Source organism: Patella vulgata, chromosome 1 (genome assembly GCF_932274485.2).
Source record: "Patella vulgata chromosome 1, xgPatVulg1.2, whole genome shotgun sequence".
In the NCBI taxonomy this organism is placed as follows: Eukaryota; Metazoa; Mollusca; class Gastropoda; family Patellidae; genus Patella; species Patella vulgata.
The window spans coordinates 17,722,236-17,729,309 of NC_065879.2; positions in this window are offsets into that span (position 1 = coordinate 17,722,236).

Sequence of the window (7,074 nt, forward strand, 5' to 3'; positions counted from 1 at the left end):
AACAGGAGTATACAGGTCACAATTCTATGGAATACAATTACTGCTTATTACTGAGCGACGTTTCGATTAGGCTTCTCTAGTCATTATCAAACAATGATAAAATTTGAACATATGACAAGACAATATATACATGTACACAACAATACTTAGTTAGTTATAATAACTGAGTATTGTTGTGTAGGCTACATGTATATATTGTCTTGTCATATTTTCAAATTTTATCATTGTTTGATAATGACTAGAGAAGCCTAATAAGCAGTTAGCAGAATTATTGTATTCTGTTCCATAAAATTGTGACCTGTATATATTTTGAATGGTTTTAACAATTATATCATATTTATCTGTGAACGAGTTTAAAGTAGCTAAGTCTCTAACTCAATATCATCCAAAATCTTCAACATTGAAAACACGATTTATTTGTCAAATTAAATCAACATTCATGTTGTGATCTTACTGTAAAAAGATGGGCTTTTGATATCCAATATTTAAGACAAAATAAACATTTTACCATTGGTACACGAATCGTGTACCATAATGCGCTTCAGCCCCAGTTGTATCAAGAGACTCGAGGGACGAGGCTAGACACATTGCACCAAATCAAACGGCGTATGTAGACTGGAATAACCAGACGCTAGAAATTTGCACTCGCTTGAGACTGCTGGCTTATTTCGCCGAACATAACTGATTTGAAATTTGAGTAAAATCGGAAACCATTGAATGTAAATCAGTTTATATACATTCATATTACAGTATTATATGCGTTGCGACCCACTTTTGTCAATTTCTAGGTCCCAAATGTTAGCGATTTAGCTCCTTTAAATTATTGTATTGTAACATTTTCATTTCCTAATAAAATAGAGAATAGAATTGGCTGAGAAGAGGGGAGATGGGAGGGTTGGAGAGGTGAGCAGGCCTCACGAGAGGAGGGGGGGGGGGTGCAGCCGGAGCACCGCTCCCCATAAGAGTTTATGGGGCCATGAATATCAAAGTTCAAAATTGAAATGGGCAATTATGCATGAATTGTTTATTGTTCCTTTGAAGCTTATATACACAAGTTTTCGCTTTATCCCAACTTTAGTTCTAATTACGTGAGAGTGATGAAACTTGGTGTATAGTTTTATTACATCAATACCGTAAGTTCGATAATGAACATTTTCTGTTCAGGATAAGCAGAGCAATAAGCAATTTGATTATCCGAGACTTTGGAACACAATAACTCTCCTTCTAATTGAGCTAGAATGTTCAAACTTGATGTAGGTGTTTATTAGTTCAATGCCTTGATGGAGTTCGAAGATGAGCATATTATTCTGCTTGGGGTAAGCATAGATAAGCAATTTGATTGGTTGATGCTTTGGGACACGATAACTTAAGTTCTAATTAAGTGAGACTGGTGAAATTTGATGTATAGTTTTCTTACAATAATACCTTGACTAAGTTCGATAATGTGCATTTTCTGATCAGGGTAAGCAGAGCGAAAACAATTTAATAGGTCGGGATTTTGGAACTCAATAACCCTCCTTCTAATTGAGCTAGAATGTTTCACACTTGGCGTAGGGGTTTATTAGGTGAAAGTCTTGATGGAGTTCGAAGATGAGAAATTTCTGCTTAGGGTAAGCAGAGATAAGCAATTTTATTGGTTGATGCTTTGGGACACGATAACTTTAGTTCTAATTAAGCGAGAGTGATGAAAATTGGTGTATAGTTTCATTACATCAATACCTTGACTAAGTTCGATAATAAACATTTTCTGCTCTGGGTAATCGGAGCAATAAGCAATTTGATTGATCGAGACATTGGAACACAATAACTCCTAATTGAGGTAACATTTTTATTTCCTAATAGAATATAGAATAGAATGGGAGAGGGGAGGAGAGGTGAGCAGACCTCGCGAGAAGGGGTGCGGCCGGTGCGCCGCCCCAGGACAAAAATAAATATCAAAGTTCAAAACTGAAACGGGCAATTATGCATGATTGCTTTATTGTTCCCTTGAACCTATTATAGTTATGTACACAAGCTTTCGCTTTATCGCAATCTGCTATTGAATAATCTAGATATGATTTATATAGTGCTGATGTACCCGGCCGAAATCCCAAAATAAACAGATGACGCATTGATTAGTTGCATATTTATCTTTTTCAAAAGTATTGAGCAATCAAACTGATTATCTACACTTAGTCTAAGCATAAAATGTTCACAATCAAACTCAGTCAAGGTTTTGAAGTACCCGGTAGTGAATAAAATAAAACCAAGTACGAACAATCCAAACCATTAAACAAAATTCGAAGTCCTAAAAAAACGGTATAGGCAAAATAGTGTAATAAGGCAAAATAGTGTAATCAGCATATGGACTGTTCACCGTGCACTGTTAGAAATTTTTGTAAAATTACAGTAGTACAAGCAGTTTTTGTACATTAATTATCGGTATGTTCACCACAATGTAGTAGTTTTACCAAGTCTGGCGTATTTTAACGGAGTTTCGTGTATGTTTACAGAGTTTCGTGTCTTTTTTTACAATACACGGTGATGAAATCAAAGACACATTCAAAATCAGTAAAAATACATTCTTACATATGTAATATTTCCAAACTGAACTCAAAATAAACAAGCATGCATGTAATTTTACAGATCTTACGTTTATTCACATTATTTTGTAAATTTACTTTTAGGTTAGAAATATAAATAAAATTACAGCAGTTCTCACTATAATAGTTAAAAACTAGATAATGTAATGGGAATATGCTGAAAATTTCTGTCAAATTGATCCTCTCGGAACCGAGATATTAGAGACTGGATGTTAGGCCTAGCCTCGATCATCATTACTTATTAAGTCAGTACGATAAAAAAAAACATAGTCTTGATTATCTATTTTTGAATTTAATCATTAATGAGCGTTGAGCCCCAGATCGGACTCAAATCCAGTGAAAATCCAACACATAAGATGGCATCCATGAGTTGATTATGGTCTTTTCATGTTAATAAATGTCTAATTCATAGTTTATAGAACATATCAGGCCTAAAGAAAGACCTGCAATAGGCAGATTTAGCTCTTGCATAATGTATGTTTAACTTATTGGTAGTTATCGTATTCGGTAAATTTATTGTCTCTTAGCATGCAATTTTAGAGATTTTACGTTTACTCAACTCACATTATTTTGTAAACTTTCAGGTTAGAAATATAAGTAAATTTACAGCAATTAAATTTTTACCAAAAATGTTCGGAATGTTTACCAAAATGATGTATATTTACCAAGTTTCATTCTTTTTTACAATAAACTTTGATGAAACCAAAGGCACATTTAACCCCGGTAAAAATACATGCGTAATATTTCAATATTGAAATGAAAATAGCAAAGCCAGTAGGTAATTTTACAGATTTACGTTTATTCACATTATTTTGTAAATTTACTTATTGGTAAATTTACTGTCTCTTATTTTATTTTAGTATTCCATAGCAACGAACCATTCCTAATAATTATTGTCTTATAGTATTCATTCTAATTTATTAACCATAATATGGAGAATCACATTTTGTGCAATTTGGTATATTGCATGTTATATATATTTAATTTTCTTTTTTTATACGATCTAAAACGTGTATTATTATTCATCGTACGTTGATCAGATTGTAAGTATGTTCATTAACGTATAAAAAAATGTTTTGCTTTCTTATCATAGATTGTATTATCTCGTAACCAAGGTCAATTGAAGACGGTTAATTAAACCGATTGGTCAGTGTTAGCTTGACTGTCTCTAGAGCAGAGTTACAATGCCTGCAGTAGACAGTACCACAAGCTTACATCTAAAATCCTGGAACGGAAGTTAAAATCATTGTGTTTTATTTTAACATTTGTCTGTAATTTTTCATTTACTGCTTTTAGGTAAATTTACATTGGAAAGTCTAAAAACAAACTTACTGTAACCGTTCATTTACTGTGTTGCGGTGAATTTACAGTTCAAAGTTAAAAACAAACTCATGTTATTTTCCATTTACTGTTTTAAGGTAAATTTACTCACAAAGTCAAATTACAGAAACTCTGTAATATTACAGCTGAATGTTTATTTACAGTAAATTTACTGGCAACTTTTGCTGCCAGTAATTTTCATGTAAATTTACCAGATTTTTTCTAACAGTGTACAAAATACACGACAAACAGTGGTAACAGGTGTCCGGAAGAGTAAGCTTACCTTGCCTGGCGCCACACCCGCCATAGCTGCATCCAAACTATTAGACGAAATCTCGGTAAATAGCGCGATTGACCAATGGACTATCGGTATGCAAAATGCACGTGATGAACAGTGTTAACGATGTAGTAGACAGACATTATCAGGGAGATAGTTAGTATACGCGTCAATTAAATATATCTAGAACAATAGCCGAGGGAGACATGTTATATTTACCAATCAAGTCAATATGACGGCCATAAAACATTTTAAAGGTTTTAATAAGTTTAGTTCGCAAGTATCGCTTTAGTTGAAGCTTAGATGACAAATGCCTCGATCTACTTAAAAAATCAGAATAAAAGGAACAAGCTCTCGCGTAAAGAATCAGCTGAGACACAAACACCCCATAAGCTGGTGATATTGGAATGTTACTACTAATAAATGGAAAGTTAACAATCGGAAAGTCAAAGTCATCACGTTTATCGTACAATTTAACACTAAGTTTATGGTAATTGTCAAAATCGAGACGCAGATCCAAGTAGGAAGCGTAATTGTCACTGTCAGTAGTGTTTTATGAATTCTACATAATCACTAAATTTGAGATTATTCAGTGATAGAACATCATCGATATATCGATAAGTGAAATTAAAATGTCGACTAATCGTTTATTTGATTTTACGAGTGCCTGTATGTAATCGGCTTCGTAGGAATAGAGACACAAATCAGCAAGCAAAGGTGCACAGTTGGTGCCCATGGGGATACCTACCACTTGCTGATATATTTCCCTTCCAAATTCAACAAAGATATTATCAATTAAAAAATCCAACATCTGATTTATCTTGTTGGCGGTGAATTTATTTTTGGAATCACTATGGTTCTTAACAAAATATGTGGAATTGTAATTAACAACTAAATATTGATATCTATTTCCCGATTTAGATGAAAGGAAACTGTGAATAATGTCTTTTAACCGAGCTTTTAATTTACTATGGGGAATTTAGTGTACAAAGTAGAAAAGTCAAACGTTTGTATAGATGAGACTGAAGCAAGTGATCTAGATTGCAAACCATCAAGTAATTATTTGGAATTTTTTAATATCCACATTTGACTAAAACCACTACGAGAGTATATTTTGTCACAGTATTTTTGAAAACCCTATTTCACTGCCGTTAGTATAGATGTCAATACTTTTGAAATTGGTTTTGTGGAACAACGGGATGAACCTGCTATAAAACGTTGCTTGTAGGGATTTTTATGTAGTTTAGGTATCCAATATAACAAGGGCAGATCTGTATAGGTATCTCCACATGGAGTACCTAAGTTTCATAAGCAAGTCATGAAGCCTTCAATTATCTATCTAACCACGGCAATTATTGCCACTGGAATTTCTGACGTCAAAGCTATTCGACGGAGGGCGATGACACATTTACGGCAACGTACGTATATTAACAATATTCAATGAATAAACCATGGTATATGAAATTGATCAACTGCTACAATAATATTACATAAAGACGACCATCATCCAGACCGCTCGCCATACGTAATTCTTGTAAATCATTTTCATTTTTTTCCCCATTTTGAGTGAAGTCTTTATTGTAATAGTCCTGGAACTGTAAAGTTCAAGTGGTCGCTTACGACTGGCCTCCCCAGATCCATTCACTTGATTTGATATTTGTTGTTTATTTCTTGCTTTTTGTCAGTGTAGTTTATCTTGTCCACAGGTTTGTCTTATCGGTTTGGTTTTGTGTGTGGTACGGTTCTCCTGCAATTACTTATGGGTTGTATACCTCGGAAATAACAATATTGAAATGAATGAAATGAAATGGGGTTTAACGTCCTACTGTTCTGCTCCTATACTGGACTAATGAAGACGGGCATACGCCATACAGTGTGCTGTGAGGGAAATTTTGCCCGGGAAGCGGCACTATCGCCTACTCTTATATCGAATTCCAACTGCCAAGGAATCTTTTACGTGCATTCCAATGTATACACGGGACCTCGGTTTTTCGTCTCATCCGAGGGACTAGACAGATGTCCTTGTCAGGCCCTCCGTTCTGCACTACTGACAAGGGGGAACCACGTCGGAAAATCCAGATGAACTTTCTCGGCCAATGCAGGGATCGAGAAATAACAATAAAGCTTATTGACATTGAAATAGAAAGTCAAAGTATGCATAATGGGATTTTGCTTGAAAACGACTTGCGAAATCTGATTGAAATGATGCAATGTAATATACAATCTGATAAAAATACAGATCTATATTTCGTTTCGTTTTTTTTTATACTTTCGATGGCCCATACTACATGAAAATCTGACAAGCTGTACTCGAAAGTCGTGTCAGGGGTCGTACGAACGGCTTTTGACGTATGACGTCAGACATTGATTAATCAATCAGCGGTGGCGTTTCTAGTGGTTTACCCACAGTTCCGTGCATGGCACGTCAAGAAGTCGCCGTAACAGGCTGTTTCGTTGGCTTATCCCTTACTTCAACCAAAACGCCGGTAATATAACAACTCTTCCAGATCGTAGTGTAGTAAAGACGTGTAAAACGAAATTTTGAACTATAAAAAACGAAACGAAATAAGATCTGTGTTTTAATCAGATTGTGTAATATACATTGTGGTTGTGTCAATATCAAATTTTCTAGTATAATGTGTACAATAAATAAAAATGTCATTTATTATTGTATATGCTTGTGCCAAATCTGTATACCATACTGATAATAGAGTATTCATTTGTGTGAGTGTGACGAACATTGATCAGAAAATTTCTCTTTCACTACTGATGCAGTATTCCCAGTGACATTTTCCGTTATCGTCCCCATGCAAGCTTAATCCGGTCCTTTACTAGTGCAAAATGACCAGCATTACCGATGTTAAATAGTTTAGTACTTATGGTCTCGATCGCACG